Source organism: Prionailurus bengalensis, chromosome B2 (assembly GCF_016509475.1).
Source record: "Prionailurus bengalensis isolate Pbe53 chromosome B2, Fcat_Pben_1.1_paternal_pri, whole genome shotgun sequence".
Taxonomy (NCBI): domain Eukaryota; kingdom Metazoa; phylum Chordata; class Mammalia; order Carnivora; family Felidae; genus Prionailurus; species Prionailurus bengalensis.
In genome coordinates, this window is record NC_057349.1 from 65743663 (window position 1) to 65761492 (window position 17830).

General features: G+C 38.6%; 1 protein-coding gene across 2 annotated transcripts in view; it reads left to right on the top strand.

Moving 5' to 3' along the window:
* Positions 1-17830, top strand: part of KCNQ5 (potassium voltage-gated channel subfamily Q member 5) — a 517269-nt gene that overhangs the window by 356186 nt on the left and 143253 nt on the right. The gene's annotated exons all lie outside the window — the stretch shown is intronic.

Consider the following 17830-nt stretch of genomic DNA (forward strand, 5'->3'; position numbering starts at 1 on the left):
CCCCTAGAAATCTTAATGCCAAGCACGCCTTCTGTCTAAATTTAGACTTGAGGCATTTTATTAGGTGCCTTCCCAGGACATGGCTTACCACCTGCATCATCTTCAATGCTAGCATTTAACTAGTTAGAGTATTAGCAGACAGCAGTCTTCATCCAAAGTCTAGTGGTCCTGAGTGATGGAAGCAAAATTGTGGATAGAGCCTTATTCCTTTAAAGGATGTATGGATCAGTATTGCACTGAAGACTAAGGGAAATTAATTAATTTGTTAAAAACAAAAACAAAAACAAAAAAACTTTAAAGGGCTTACTAAGAACCATTCTTAAACCTAAATGTAAGATTAAAAAGCCCTGAAGCTTTAGGGGAATCACCTGATGCTGTTCATTGTCCCATATGACAGAAGACTGGAGTTCTCCCAGAAACAAAGCACCTTGGAAAGCTTAGTTCCTTTCCTCTACATAAATGTCCAAGGTTGTGTGGGATCAGTGCTTTGCAGGAATCTAGCATCTTACCCGATATCATTTCCCTTTCCAACAATCATTGGATGAATCAAAATTGCCTCCTAGCACTTCATGGGTAATGTCCTGCCCTCTTGAGAACCACTCACTAAGCTATTGTGAACTGTAAAAAGTCAGCCCTTAGACTTAAGCCTCTGACATAAATAATCCTGGTCAAATACCAGAGCAACAAATTATTAGTATAAGAGTTCAGTCACAGGCACAAGTACTTGCACCATTAGGACAGAATGATTGCAAAGGGAAACAATTAAAAAAAAAAAAAGCTTTAGGTTGCCTACATATGTATACTTCCCTTGATAGCTGGAGATTTAAAAAATCAAAGTTTGAGATTTTTAGGAGATGAAAGCAGGAAAGCCAAAGAGAAAGGGAATTAATTGTTTGGGAAAGTCTCCAAGAAAAATTCATCTGAAATGAGGGATTACTCTTTCTCTTGACTCAGTAACATTCAGAAATATAGAGGGATGAAATAAAACCTCAACATAATCTGACCCTCACCAGAGCCAGAATTCATCTTTATGCTTCTGTTGACAGCCAACAACTTTTTGTTTTTAATTATAAGATGGAAATTTCTAACCACCATGGTCTAGTCACTTTTTATAAGGCTCACATTTCAGATGAACAAAAACATTATTCAAGTAGGTTCTCTTTCCAATAAACAAACAAAAAAATCACCAAAGCAAATAACCACACTCAACTTCTGTGAATCATGGCCCAGCCTGAGGATGCTGAGATGCTAAGAGCACTCTGCGTGCCCAGTAGTCACCCACAGCTCAGCACTGCTTAAAACAGTCCCCTGAATTGGGGCACCTGGGTGGCTCAGTCAGTTAGGCATCCAACTTTGGCTCAGGTCATGATCTCATGGTTCGTGGGTTTGAGCCCTGCACTGGGCTCTGTGCTGACAGCTTGAAGCCTGGAGCCTGCTTCAGATTCTGTGTCTCCCTCTCTCTCTGTCCCCTCCCCCACTCATTTTCTGTCTCTGTCTCTCAAAAAATAAATAAACATTAAAAAAAGATTTTTTAAAAACAGTCCCCTTAACACTCAAAGATTTCAACATTTATGTAATAGTATCAATTATGAGTCATATATTTTTCTTAACATCTTGAACACAGAAGATTTGGTTGAGAGATGGGGGAAGATTATTATTTTGTCCATAGCTTCTTTAATAATATTTTCACTTTATGGTCACTCTTTTACATGGAGCCCTAAAGTCAAAAAATAAGGGAAATTTGAAGTCTCTTCTCCCCAGCTTCGGCTCAGCTATCAGAAAAGTAAAGAGTGATCTGATTCTCACTATCTTCATCTTATCTCAGAGAATTTGAGCCAGACATTTATCAAATTTGAGGAAAAAAGTGGCAATTTTACCAAAACTGTTGCAATATTATTGATGCTCTAGATTCCCAAAGAGAGAAGCATTTAAGCAGAACAGGATAAGCAAGGATTGTCGGGTTTTATATCCTACAAACTTACAAATAAAAGCATTTCACGTGTTCTGAATTTCCATTTAAATTTATCTTGTTTGGAAAGCAGATAAAAATTAAATAAAAAATAATTTTATTCTGTATCTGTTTCTCTTCTTTCCTTTACTGCTGATCAATCATATCAGATCTAACATTGTTTTTCATCTCCTCAGAGTGGAAGCTCTTGGAAGCTTGTCAGTTCAGGGCCACACTGCAGACTAGGAATGAAGACCTGTGGGTTGGCACTTGGCAGTGAGCAGAATAGTGTCTACTTGAAGGTTCTGATAATTATGGAAATCGTCTAATGAACATATGATATATTTACAGCTTCAAGCTTCTACTTTAGCACATATCAGGGAAAGCCTATTCTCAGAGTAGAGCCTCATTTCTATTCTCTTGCCTAGAATAGACAGACATATGGGTCCTGTCTGAGTTTCCACACCCTGCTTCTTCCATTGTTGGTGGGTGCCCAGTTCCTCTCAGAGAGATCTTCCATCTTTACCAAAACCTGGAGAATGAACAGAGCAGCTATGGTGGGTGAGGAGACAGAAAGCAGGCTGGTTCTTCCTAAGGCCTTTGTCCTGGAGAACACATTCCATTTCTCTCAGAGTAAAAGCCAAGGTTCTGGGGCACCTGGGTGGCTCAGTCAGTTGAGCGTCCAACTTTGGCTCAGGTCACTATCTCACATTACATGAGTTTGAGCCCTGAATCGGGCTCCTCTCTGAGCATGAAGCCTGCTTGGGATTCTCTGTCTCCGTCTCTCTCTGCCCCTGCCCTGCTCACTATATCTCTCTCTCAAAATAAATAAACATCAAAGAAGAAAAAAAAAGCAAGCCAAAGTTCTTACAGTGACCTAAAAGACCCACTTACAATGACCCTTAAAGACTGTCTGGCTGTCCATTCCCATCTGTCCTCACCTCCCACTCTTCTCCCCTTACTCAATCTACTTCAGCCCCCCTGTCTCCTTGTTCCTCATCCACACTTCAGGGCATTTGCATCAGGCTTGTAACTACAACCTCTAGTCTGTTCAGAAAGGCCTACCCTGACTCTCCTGTTTAAGGCTGGACATCCACCAGCCCTCCTCAGCACATTTCCCCTCCTTTATCACTCTCAGTGGCACTTATCTTCTGATGTCTGTAATATGTGCTTATTTATTATGTTATTATCTGCCTCCCTCACTAGAAGCACCAAGAACACAGGAGGTTTTGACTCTGTTCACTTCTGTATCTTCAGCATCTAGAAATGGACCTGTCATGTAGTAACCACTTATTGAATATTAGATGAATGAATTCATCTTATTTAGCACTTATAAAGTGATTTCTACTTGTCAGGCACAGTTGTAAGCACTGTACAATATTAGGTCATTTCAACCCTGGTAACAACCCTTAAAGAAGGAATTTATATCCCCATTTTATAGAAAAGAAAACTGAAGCACAGTGTGGTTAAGATAAATTGCCCAAAGTCACACAGCTAGTAAGTGGCAGAGCCCTTCTGTGCTCTGAACCCCTGCTCTCTGCTAAGTGAACTAATGAAACATGGTGGAATCTCCATTTTCTGCACTTTGTCCTAAGTGCCCTACTAGGACCAAATTAATGATCCCAGTGTTTGAAAATGACCTAATCAAGTCTTTGTGCTGGCTTTCTGTTTCCTTGGAAGGGAAACTTGTAGTTTATAAGGTCTCTAGGGGCTTGTACCTGGGAGGGAGAGGCAAGTAGGCCTATCTACCGGGTCAGGTCACAAGAGAGATACAAAAAGGACCAGAACAGAACACAAGCCCTTTGGATCAGCTACGGACCCTTCCTCCTGCTCCACTTGTCATGCTTCTACTAGGTTGGGGGCTGCTTTCAGTGATCACAGGATCCTGGAGATACCTATAGCACAGACTGATGCATATCTGTATACTAATTTATGAAGCTAGCTATAGCTTATTGGAATGTTTACCTCAGTGTTTGGGAAACATTTAAGATGATTGAAAGGGGGTAATTAGAATTTGGGAGAAGGCATATTTCTTACCAATTTCCCATTGAGTTGATACTTAGGGAATCTCTGCTAACTGTTGCCAAATAAAGATCCTGCTGGGTTTTCTTTAATTAATGAGATGGCTTGGTTGTAATTATTCCATTAATTGTTTAAATGCAAATAAGTACTATTAAGGATCTTGAAAACTGTTTCCTCTTAAATATGTTAAACCTTCCCCCTTGTCCTCTCATTTCTGTTCTTAATTTGCCTAGTAAATCCTCTTTGAATAAATGGCACAAAAATAAGTGTTACCCAGACTCCAGTGGAATTATCACAAATTCTGAATTAGAGAAGGCTGAATGGAAGTAATGAATTGTATTTGTGTTCTTTAAAAAGAAAAGATTCCACTGAGCCTGCATTTACTATGTAAACATGCAGAGTAAAATAATGGAAGAAGTTGTAAAAATGGGAACTTTTCATAAGTATAAACAATTTCTACTCTCTGATAAGATAACTCATTTTAGATATATAAAGCTAGTCTTTGAAAACTACCTTCAGTAACTTTTAGATACTCTTAATTGGCCGAGAGGGTGGTGAAATCCTTGCTGTAGTACAATTCTATTCCCTGCCTGTCAAGATATGGGGCTGTGAGGTAGGGCAACAGCAAGGAAGTCTCCCCTACAACCACACCTGGTGAGAGACTGTTGGGGCTTTGACCATAACTAGAGGCTGTGATACACACAGCTGCCTAATCAGACTATCTTGCAGTGGGCCTGACAGCATTTCTTCACTGGAGACTTCATGGACTAGCCTGGAAGGCAAATGAGGATGATAAAGGGGAACACAGACGAGAAAGAAGAGAGAGTCGGTTTCCCTTTCAGTGGAGAAAATTTCCCAGGGCCCTTTTGCTTCAACAGGAGAATCCACCTCTGTTGGTAGATGTTCCTTTTCCCTTCAGCCCATCACCTCCCCACCCCCCTCACTCTGAGCAAATTTACTTTCAGCACACCTTGCTCCAGGACTTCTTTTGTCTAGATTCTACAAAAGGTCAACTTGACACTGCTATATCACTTTACATCTATTCAGGCATTCCATGCTGCTTCAGAAATGGTAAGGAGTGTACTTTCTCCAGTGCATTCTTTTCTGGGGCAGTGCCTTACTTCTGAATAGATGGTTATTTTTGCTCAGGGCCCACTTTTTGTTAGTGTCCCATAAAGTCAATGTATGGGTCTGTATTTCCACAACTTTCTTCACGAACTGTGTACGGGATGCTTTCTTAGTTAAAATTGTGAATCAGTCCTCTCATATATCATTATACTACTACTGTGGTCTCCAAATCAAGTGTCGTGTTGCCAGGTAGGAATAAGTCTTCAACCAAATAAAAGAGCAGGAGAGCAGAGCAGGGTTTCAAATTACTGTGACAGATCAGTTCCCTCCTACACTAAGTAATTTTCCAAATCAGTCCAAGTGATGGCAATCCATCCTGCAGAAGGAGGCCATCTCCAATCAGAGGTTGTTTGGCAGGTGTGCTTAACGGATGACAAGAAGTCGGTAATGTATTAATTAAGATACGTCAATGATGTGAGGAGAGACGTTTGGCAGAAATAGCATTCCACATACTATTATGGGCAAATAAGAGTATTGGCTAATGTACAATCGGAGCTATCTCTGTCTGAGATAAAGGCTAGATGTAGCAAGTGAAGTCATTTTTCTCTTCATCAGAGAAACTTCAGAAAAACAAATTAGAATCAGAACATGGCTTGGTGAATAACACAACACAGAAATAGGTTATGATTAAAAACAAGGGATATCCCCAATATTCCTTGGATTCTGCTGCCAGGATAACTTACTAGTAAATCAAATTGATAAATACGTGCCATCTGCTGTCTTATGCTTAGGGATCATAAAAGCTGGTATTCTAAAACACTTGGAAATTTCCCAAATATCTTTCTCATTTTATCCTCATCTCAATTTTTTCTTAAGCTAGTAGGTATAGAAGACATAATCATTCTTTTTTTTTTTTTTAAGTTTATTTATTTTGAGAGAGAGAGCAGGGGAGGGGCAGAGAGAAAGGGAGAGAGAGAATCCCAAGTAGGCTCCTGTGCTGTCAGCGCAGAACCCAACCTAGGGCTCAAACTCAGGAACCATGAGATCATGAGGTGAGCCAAAACCAAGAGTCAGACACTTAACCAACTGAGCCACCCAGGTGCCCCAAAGACATATTCATTCTTAATCTATTGTTTAATGGTGCAAATGAACAATAGGCAGAGGAACTCATTAAATTTGTTCAAGTTTATCAGTGAATAGGCCCTCCATCTTACCCAACTTAAGAGTACACTTGATTTATAGCATGACTAGTCTTGAATGATCTTGATGGATCACTAGAAACAATTAGACACATAAATAAATATCCCAGGATCATGACAGATTTCATAAAAGATGATTCACATGAAGATTCACATGGCTAATAAAATTGAAACTATGAAAATAAGTGATCTTGCATATATTTTATTTGTCTTTATGACATTAATGTTCAAAAGGTCAGAAAACTTTAAATTTGTCTCCAATTTAGAACGTGTTATTAATGGAACATTGTGACAGTGCCACTGACTCACATACTTTGGGGATAGTTAACATTTTATATTTATGAAAGATTGCCCTGAGAACAGATATGCATTTTCTATTTGTGTGGTATGTTTTGTTACTAGAGTCTCTCGTAGATTTTCATTCTTAGATTTCTGTCTCTCCTTTTCTTGAACATGAGCCTGGTTGACTGAATCCCAATATCAGCTCTGAAAGCTTTTGAGCAAGTGCACATACAGGTGTGTGTGCCAACACATGTGCAATATGTACAGAGTTAGGTATGTGTTTTCCTACCTCTCCATGCTCACCGAAGGATACTGTTCTTGTTACCATAGAGTATACTAACACCAATAAGACATACTATGGTAATGGGGTGGGGGGCATATACAACGTTAGGTAAGAAAATGCATTTTGATGCTTATAAGAGAAAACAATTATTATGGGCAAGAGAGGAGGAAACCAAGACTGTTTTAAATCAAAATAGCTCCTGTTCTATCAGGAGGCCTAGAAGAAAGGTGGGTTAGATGACCCAAGAAAGCATGGGGATTTCTCCCAGTAGCATATGGAGGTCTGCATTGCAGTCTATAGCTTATGGACATGGAAAGAAAACAAGAAAGTAACTGATTTATGCTGGACTCCATCACCACCCTGCCCCATAGCCTTTCCTCCTCAGAAAGCCATGGTCCCAAAGGTTTCTATTTCTTCCATATTATGCCCACTGTTTTCATGGTCTACCAACAGGCAGTGTTTTCCCCATTGGACAGCTCAACAGTTGAGGTTCTCAGAGTTCCATCCCCCCATCAACACAGCATCTGCCTTCCTCATTACCGAGTTAATAAAACACTGGCTGCTTCAGGAGAGCCACTTTGGCTCTTGCCTGAAGTTCCATTTCCTCCAAACATTAAAACATTTGGGGATTCCACCCAAACTATACTCAGATAAAAGGAACAAACTGCCCCTTGCTTTCTTTTCTTTTCCCAGTCTGTCTTAAGAGTATTTACTATCTGTATTGACCAGAGATTAGTGTGGTCAATTTACCGGGCACAGGGTAGTTAGAGTTGGTTTCAAAAACTGTCAGAAGGAGTTTGAGAAAGTTTGAATACAAACCCTTTACTTGAAGTCATTGTCCTTTCTCTCTCTCTCGAAAATAAATAAAATGTGGAAAAACATTTTCTTAAACTTTCTTAACCAAAGGCGAAAAATCTTATCATTCTAGTAGTAAGATAGTAAAAAGAAAAGAGATATCATCAGGTGACCCCAAGTGAAAACAAAATTTTTCAGTGCTATAAATCATAAGAGTGAAATTAGGTAATTACTGTTACTATTCTGTACCTTCGATTAATCAAAATAAGCACACACTGACACCGAGACTTCTTGTGGTGAGAACCAATTCACTCTCCAATTGCAATTAGTGTAATAGTGCTGAATAGGCAGGTTAGACCAAAATCATAGGCCAATTAACTCATCCTAATTTTTCTACTTCTAACCGGCCCTTTTTCAGAATTTTGATCTTAATGGATTGATAAAGCTGGATGCTAATTAGTTTTTGCTGAACCTGAAGTTTTGAACTGAAGGAAACTTCAACAAACATTTGAAGTTTGTTTGTTGTGAGGGCCTGCCTGGGTAGAGGATTTGCTACAATGAGTGAGGAGTTTCTCCAGAAACAAAAGACCACCACTCAGATAGCACTTACTGCACATAATTTTATGAGTGTTCTACTATGCATATCTTATAGTCCCAAATAGATTATAAACTCAAGGGTGATAGCCACATTGCCCATCTCTCTACTGCATGGTTATGGTATTCAGTATACATTTGTAAAAGGTATTCATGAAAAGCAGAACACTTATGAATGAAATAAATGTTGCAGAAGAGTTAGTTATACTAAACTATGCAAACACCCTGAAAGAAGAGGGAAGGGGCCAATTTTCTAAAAATCATGGGACCTCTCATTATCAGAGTAATTTCTTTGGTCCAAGCAAGGGTAGCTATAAGGGCTGAGACATACTCCCAACAAAAGTAAAAAGTTCTAAAAGTTTCCTAAGAATATGCTCAGTCCTGACCTGACTCTCAGCCTCTTGGTAGCACAAAATCCATTTGTCTTAGTCCGCTTGGGCTGTTGTAACAAAATATGTAGACTGGGTGGCTTAAGCAACAAATGTTTATATGTCACAGTTCTAGAAGGTAGAAGTCCAAGATCAAGGTGATGACTGATTTTATTCCCCAATGAGGGCCCTCTTCCTGACTTGCAGGCAATTGCCTTCTCACTGTGTCCCCATGTGGTGGGGGCAGGAAAAGTGGGAGAACCTGTAAGCAGCTCTGTCTCTCTTCCTTTTACGGACACTAATCCCATCATGGAGCCCCACCTTCATGACTGACTCTAAACCAAATTACCTCCAAAGGCCCACTTCCAAATACCATCACACTGGGGGAGCAGAGGCTTCAACGTCTGAATTTTGGAGGGAACATTCACTCCACTGCAACTATCCTAACTCTTGTCTTGTCGCAGGTGTTCACCACAACCTTCAAGAGAAATTTCACCAACAGGAAACAATAAGATTTGCTTTATAATCAACTTGGCTGACATGTACCAATTTCATAAGTACAGGAATATCTTTTTATTGAAATATATTACTTGTTATTTTAAGGAATTTTATTTAAAATTTTATAAGTATTTTAAATTTTTATAAGTAAGAAAAACCCATTGCCTTTACATATTTTCATATTATAAAACCAATAGAATAGGCTAATTTTATTTCTAGTAGCAATGTTAATTTTAAGTTGTTACTTATATTGTTTGGGGGCAAGCTCATAACAGTTCCCAAGAGAAAGAAAAGCCTATAAGATAATGAGAAATTGACAAATTAGCAATTCAAATCAAATGAAAACTTTATTTGATTTCATTCATTTTGGAGACTTTCTTGGTGTTCCCATTTTGATCTGATTCAGAGCTTTTAGCTTCAATTCCAACTTTAACAGGTTCATTTGTGATTTTTTTTTTTTGGAAAAACCATAGCAGAATGAATACCTGGGTTTAGCTCAAGGTACAGCAAACTGTTTTCAGTTTTTCTAGCTTTCAGTTCATGAATCCCTGCTACATACACATGTGGCTGCATGTAGACACGCCCATATATAAATCTCCAACCCATTAAGGTTTAATTTGGTTTGGGATGGGGAACCAAAAAAGTACTCAGTGAGACTGCTTTCTTTTCCCAAAGGGGGGGAAGGAGAGAATGCGCAGAAAGCCCTACCATCAACTTGGGCACCTCAGCAGAGAGCATCACTGTGGCTCTGTACCAAGGACAGAATTCTCCAACCCACGATGTGGCGGGTGGAGTAGAATGCGTAAGCCACCCTTTCCCCTGATGTAGATGTGACTTTAAGAGCACAAAACAGGAACACAGAGGGGTCACTTGGATGACTCCTTCATACCAGGCAGGCATTACAACACTTGACAGCAACCAACCTATCCCTAAGTGTCTAAAGTCACTACAAGAGAGCAGATATCATCATGGCATCTCATCTAGCAACTAAGGTGCATAGGACCATTGCTAGGCTGAACTGGGGTGGTGGGGGGGGGCGGTGAGGGGGAATAAGGAATGTCCTCTGTTCCTCACTCTTGTCCTCTGTTCCTCTGATCTTCTCCCCACCACAAAGGAGGCACTGCCTCCTACCCCTCGCCCATATGCTCTCAACCTGTGACCCCAACACCTGATAAAAACCTGCCCCTGGTCCTTTGGTAGTAACGTGTAAATAAGTCATTTGGGATGAGACATTTTCAAACTACCCCCTTCCCTATGCCCCAACTGAAAAGCCTCTGGGATAAATGAATGTTGCATCTAAATATGGTTGATGAATTACTTTTTAGAGGGATATTTGCATTTTAATAGGTATGAAAATCTTGAAAGGATAAAGCATTTCTAGACAACTTTCAGGAATCAACCAACCCAAAAAGGAAGACCTTAGGAGGCACTGGATTTTCCTGGTGCTCCTGAAATGGATTTGTCTATCAGTGACTTTCAAAACCATCTCAATTGCTGTTTCTGAAGGCAGGCAGCATCAATGCCCCTTCACATTTTGTTATGGTCTCCCCATCTTCCCCTACTGCTAGTGCCATGTTCCCTTTCTCTGCACACCCCCACTCAGTGTCCACTAAGCAACTTAGTAAAGTTCCGTCATATTCTCACCACTCCCCTCCCTGGATGCAAGCATAATCCTGAAGGTATTGACTCGTCTTCAACTCCAGGTCAAATCAGCCCCATTGGTAGAAACATTCATTCTCTCAAATTCTCTTCCAATACACTAATAGTTAATGTACCATCCCCCAAAATAAGGAGAAATGTGAAAGGAAGCTAGAGTGACAATGGATGCATGTAATGGCCTCTCGGTGATGGTTAGTAAGCTTGTGTTTAGGGTCTTTTTCTGTTCTAGGAAGAGACGAAAATCCAAAAAATGACTTGCTTTTGTGTATTTATTTCCACATTCTGATTTAAATGTAGAGTGATCTCTAGATCTTACTTTCACTTCCTTGATATGTGTTATACTAGTAGAATTTTCCAAATTACAAAGAATTATAACTGCAACCCTTCTGACTGATGCCTTTCTTTGAAATTTATGACTCAGTTGACGTCACAGATCCTTTCCCTCCAGGGATTATGTGAGGAGGCATGCTGGCCTGCTAGCCCTGTGTTACTTTAAGTACACACACAACACACACACACACACACACACACACACACACACACACACGAGCCAAAATAGCTAGAAATTGATTATGTTGATATTCTGAATAAAGGCAGTAGTTCCAATTTTGTATGTCTAATTAGCCACAGCTCTTCAAGGATTGGTGGAAATGTCATGGGGTTTATAATGTTGGCATTTCATCTTCACAAAAATGCCATTTGATGGCATAAAACCAGAAAAAACTAATGGTCACATTAGACAGCTTGTAGATTAGACAAAGGTCACTGTGTTTTAATGAACAGTGCTGTTAATTAATGAGAAAACAATTAGAACATGAGCTGTTAGGCATTGTGAATTTGTACAAAAAAATCAATCTGTACCTAAAACCACTTTGAGTAACTCAAAAATAAAGTAGCTGCAAGAACAGAATTTAAATCTTGAATTACACAACAAAGTCATCTATATTAATGAAATAGCATCACAGTTTTCTGGTGTGAGATATAAAGATTCTTCCTTAATATCTAGAATGGAAAGTTAGTACTAAGTTAGTATTCTCAATAAATATTCTAGATAGAACCTAGGACTAGCTTTACCACTGCCCATTAGGTTTCTTAATTTCTATATATATTGTTTTTAGTCTATAAGAATAGGAAAGGTATTCTGTGTTTTATCAAAATTCTGTGAGTAGAAATGAGGAAACACTATAACTTCTTCAAGACAAGTGATAAAAATAATAAATATTGCCTTTTGTTCTATAGAGAACTGTCAAAGCCAAGCTTTTAGAAGCTTCAATAAAGGATAGAACCATTGTTAATAATGCCAACTTTACATTATAGCTTTCCTCCAAGGAGGTCAAGTACTCCAATAATGATTCACTAATCTCTTTAGCAACCATTTGAATAAATAGTGGATATTTTATTTCAATTAAAAACAAGCAAGAGAAAATGAACTGATTTATCCTGAGGTATGGCAGCAAAGGCACCAGAACCTGTCACATGGCTAGTCCAAAAACTATTAGAAGAACCACCCCTAATTTAAATCATTTCAACTGAGCATAGCAAATGTTTGTATTTTTATGTCATTTGAAAATAAAATAAGAAGACTCCATCCAAAGGGTCATTTAGAGAGCATCATTAACTCAAAACACGGTGAGAACAGATCTAGTATCCCAGTCTGAAGAGGAACACATTTCCTTTAGATGGTGGGGGATGGATGGCTTTCTTTTTTTCATTGAAGTTTTTTTTTTTTAACAATTGTTGATTCGCATTCAGCTGTAAGAAATAATACAGATATATCCTACATACACTTCACCAGTTTCCCCAAATGATACAATTTTGGAAAGCTATAATATCACAACCAGGCTAATAATATTGATACAGTCCACAGATCTTATTCACATTTCCCCACATATCCCACATTTCCCACATTGCGCTTAAGGTATTTGTATGTGGGTATGTATGTATTTGTATACGGGTGTTCAGTTCTATACAGTTTTGTCATACTTGGAGGGTCATGTCAAGACATCAAACAGCTCCATCACCACAAGGATCTGTCAGGTTGCCCTTTAATACCTATAGTCACATCTCCTTCCCACTCGCATACCTCTACCCCCATCCCTGACTTCTCAAAACCACTAATCTGCTCTGCATTTCTAAAATGTTTTCATTTCAAAAATATTATATAAATGGAATAGCATGGTATGTAACCTTTTGGGATTTGCCCTTTTTTCACTCAGCATAATTCCCTAGAGATTCATCCAAATTGTTGTGTGTATCAGTAGTTCATTTATCTTTATTGTGGAGTAGACTCCATGGTGAGGATGTATCAGCCTGTTTAACCATTCACGTGGTGAGGACATCTAGACTGTTTTCAGGTTTTGGTCATTATGAATAAATCCACTGTGAACATTCATGTACAGTTTTTCGTATAAAAAAAATTTTAATTTCTCTGGCATGAATGCCCACGAGTCAATTGCTGAGCATTTGAGGAACTACATGTTTAGTTTTATAAGAAATGATCAACTTGTTTTCTGAAAGGGCTGTACCATTTTACATGGTCACCATCAGTGCATGAGTGATACAGTTTTTCTGAATTCTCCCCAGCATTTTGTGTGGACTAAATTTATTTTATTTTTGCCATTCTGCTAGGTGTGTGATGTTACCTCATGTGGTTTTAATTTGCATTTCTTATATAGCTAATGATGTTGAATATCTTTTCACATGCTTATTTGCCATCTCTATATCCTTTTCAGTGAAATGTCTATTCATGTCTTTCACCCATTTTCTAATTGACTTGTTTGGGTTTTTTTACTGTTAAGTTATGAGAGTTTTTATATATCCTAGATACCAGAACTTTATCAGATATGTGGTTTGTAAATATTTTCTCCCAGTCTGAAGTTTGTCTTTTCATCCTCTTTTGATGAAGTCCAGTTTATCAATTTTTCCTTTTATTTCTTATGTTTTTGGTGTCAAATATTTGCTTAACACAAATTCTAAAAATGTCTTCCTATGTTTTTTACTAAAAATTTTATAGCTTTAACTTTTAAGCCTATGACCTATTTTGAATTGACTTTTTTATAAGATGTGAGTCAGTTAAGCATCCAACTCTTGGTTTTGACTCAGGTCATGATCTCAAGATTGGTGGGTTTGGGCCCAGCATCTTGCTCTGCACTGACAGTATGGAGCCTGCTTGGGATTCTGTCTCTCCCCCTCCCTCTGTCCCTCCCCGCCCTCTCTCTCTCACACACACACACTCAAAATAAATAAACATTTTTAATCCATATTTTTGTACCTCTATCCAAACCCATATTTGTCAGGGTATATTTCTAAGTTCTCTATTCTGTTCCATTTTTCTCTGTGTGTCTTATCCTCCACCAATACCACATACTCTTGATTACTGAAACTATATAGTAGGCTTTAATGTCAGATAAAGTAACTCTTTATTCTCCAACATTATTCTCCCTTTTCAGGATTTTGTGACTTTCCATATAAATTTTAGAATAAGCTTGTGTCTACAAAAAACACTTCCTGATATTTTGATATAAATTACATTAACCTATAGATCAACTTATGAAAAGTTAACATCTTTATTATGTTGAATCTTCCAATTCATGAACGTGGTATTTATTTAGGTCTTAGAATTCTGATTTCTCTTATCAAAATTTTACAATTTTCAGCATGCATATCCTCCTTTTATTAAGTGCATAGCTAAACATTTTATTTTCTTTGGAGTGGTTTATAAATAATATTGTGCTTTTAATTTTGGTTTCTATATCCTCATCATTAGTGTACAGAAATGTGATTACATTTTGTATGTTGATCTTAAGTCTTGCAACCTTACAGGACTCACTAGTTCTAAGCATTATTTTTGAAGATTCCTTGCAATTTTCCCTGAAAACAATCATGTCGTCGGCAAATAGAGACAGCTTTATATCTACCTTTCCAGTGTGTGCCTTTTATTTCTTTAACTTACCTTACTGCAGTGACTGTATTTCTCAACTACGTTGAATGAAAGTGTTGAAACTAATATCTTGCCTTGTTTCTTGATTTTAGGGTAAAGGATTCAGTCTTCCACCATTAGTATGACATTAGCTATAGGTTTTTGTAGATGCTACCTGGTTTATGTAGATGCTACTTATCAAATAATATAGTAAACCTCTATTCCTAACTTGCTAAGAGTTTTTACCATGAATGGGAAAACTGTATATCCACATGCAGAAGAATGAAATTGGATCCTTTTCTCACTCTATATACAAAAATCAACTCAAAATGAATGAAATACTTAAATGTAAGGCCTGAAACTATAAAACTGCTAGAAGAAAACATAAGCAGCTTCTTGACATAGGCCTGTGCAATGATTTTTTTTTTTATTTTTTTTAATGTTTATTTTTCAGAGAGAGAGGGTGTGAGTGGGGAAGGGCAGAGAGAAAGGGAGACACAGAATCGGAAGCAGGCTCCAGGCTCTGATCTGTCAGCACAGAGCCCGACGCGGGGCTCAAACTCACAGACCACGAGATCATGACCTGAGCCGAAGTCGGACGCTTAACCGACTGAGCCACCCAAGCGCCCCAATGTTTATTTATTTTTGAGAGAGATGCAGAGACAGAGAGACAGAGAGGCAGAGCTTGAATGGGGGAGGGGCAGTGAGAGACTAATACTGTATCATCTCACTTATATGTTGAATCTAAAAATGTCAGACTCATACAAGCAGAGAGTGGAATAGTGATTACCGAGGACTGAAGAGGTAGGGGGAAAGGGGAGATGTTGGTCAAAGGGTACAAAGTTTCACTTGTGCAAGATGAATACCAGTATACAGCATGTTGACAGATCTATTCCCCACTTGTCAGATTTGGGATGCCCTCCCTTCTCTGACTCAATAGCATTTTGTTCCTTATAATTGCAGTAAAGTGTATATTTCAGGAACCAATAGACGGAATTTGGTCAAAGTGGTTTTCATGCTTTTGTTCCCTATTACATAAGCCCCAGGTCCTTGGGAAAGAACGTTTCCTACAGCCTGTAGCTCTGGACCTGAAAGAAATGCCCCATAGTCATCCGCTGAGCTCTCCTCTCCCACTGCTGCTTACTCAAGGATTAGAAATTTTATCCCCTATAGAGAACACTAAGTAATTGCCTAGTAAGGAGAGGAGAATTCTGACCCTAGTGTTACTTACCCCAAGGCAGAAATTGTGACCCTGTGGTAAAGTCCAATTACAACTTCCTCTTGCTTATTTGGAAATGAAGGATTTTTCCCCTAACCTCTTAAAAAAAAAAAGGCAGCAAGCAATATTCCTGAAAAAGGGGCCATGAGTTAAGAACTTGTAGATATAATTTATCCTGCCTCAGTGCAACATAGAAATGGTACAGTGATGGCCTACTTTACTTTAGAACAATGGCCACACATCTATTGGTTTCGTCTGTTCCTATGAAAAAGAAAATTCATGGGGTGCCTGAGTGGCTCAGTAGGTTAAGCGTCTGACTTTGGCTCAGGTCATGATCTCACGGTTCATGAGTTCAAGCCCTACATCAGGCTCTGTGCTGGCAGCTCAGAGCCTGGAGCCTGCTTCAGATTCTGTGTCTCCCTCTCTGTCTTTCCCTCCCCTGTTCGTGCCCTGTCTCTCTCTCAAAAATAAATAAACAATAAAAAAAAATTTTAAGAAAAAAATTCATTGCATGATGTGCCTAGTTGCTCAAGCTACATTCAGGACTCTCTTGGGTATCCCTTATTATATGACCTCTCCCCAGTGGCATGCTGGACTTCTTGGCACAAGTAGGAGCTAGAGGCAGGGATTTAAAAAAAGCTGACCTGCCATGAAAACTAGATTGGACTTCATGGGCATCTTAGGCCTCTCAGCATGTTTTCTTTATGTGGAAAGATGTGCTGGATTAAATATAGGTGATCTGGCACTTTGTCCATCTTAGTGAAGGAATAGACTCAACTACCTAGATATATACGCAAAACCAAAATAAAATGAAACCCTCATATCATTAATGAGTGTATGTTAACCATAGTTTTGGTTATCTGTGCATAAAATCATCTTTGGAGATTTATTCTGTAAGTAGTTTTAAGTCACTGTAAGCAGTGATGATATTGGAGATTTATTCTTCATCATGAGAAATATTAGTGGGTCACTTAGTGCAAAATAACAGAAGGATAGAATGATATATCTCTACTAAGCTTTGCAAAAGTGCAACATATTATCACATGCACTAACTAAACAGAGACATTTGCCTGAAACAACAAAAATGCCATTTTTCTAAATTTAGTAACAGTTTTTATCTTGGGACATGGGGTGGGAGATTAGGACCTTTACTCTCTATGCTCTATATGTCTTTGATGTTTGAATGTTTTAATAAAGACTACTTATCACTTTTATAATTAATTAATTGTAATAAAAATCAATTAGTAAACATTGTCCTGCATGATAAATGCTAAGTCTGCCCTTGTTTAAAAACAAGAAAGGGAAGGGGCACTTGGGTGAGCCAGTTGAGCGTACGGCTTCAGCTCAGGTCATTAGCTCACGGTTTGTGGGTTCGAGCTCCCAGTCGGGCTCTGTGCTGACAGCTTAGAGCCTGGAGCCTGCTTCGAATTCTGTGTCTCCCTCTCTCTCTGCTCCTCCCCCACTCATGTTCTGTCTCTGTCTCTCCTTCAAAAATAAATAAAGACATTAAAAATTTTTTTAAAAAAACAAGAAATGGAATTATTTTTTAAAGAAAAAAGATTTCAATAAACTCAGTGCCTATCCCTCTAAAGGGACAACACAGTGACTATGATAAGCTTGCTCCAGAGATGCTTCATTCTTAACAAATTCTATTTGGCTTCTCATTCTATGACCCACTACTTAATGAGCCACTTTAGTTGGCCTTTCCCCAGGGCTCATTCACAACTGTTCCTAAATAATGCCAGTCCTTTTGCTGGAGCAGGTGTTATTTTCTGGGCATCTTCACCAAAAGGCAACATAAAAATTAACAAGCTTCATATCTGGAGGATTCAGGGTCTCATTTCAGGCAAAGAATATATGTGTCACACACACAGTAATGCTTTTGGAACTTTCTGTCTAATAAGAAGATTTTGACATCATAACAAAAGAACTCAGTATACTTCTAAATGTTTATTTCCTTTTCTATAAGAGCAATT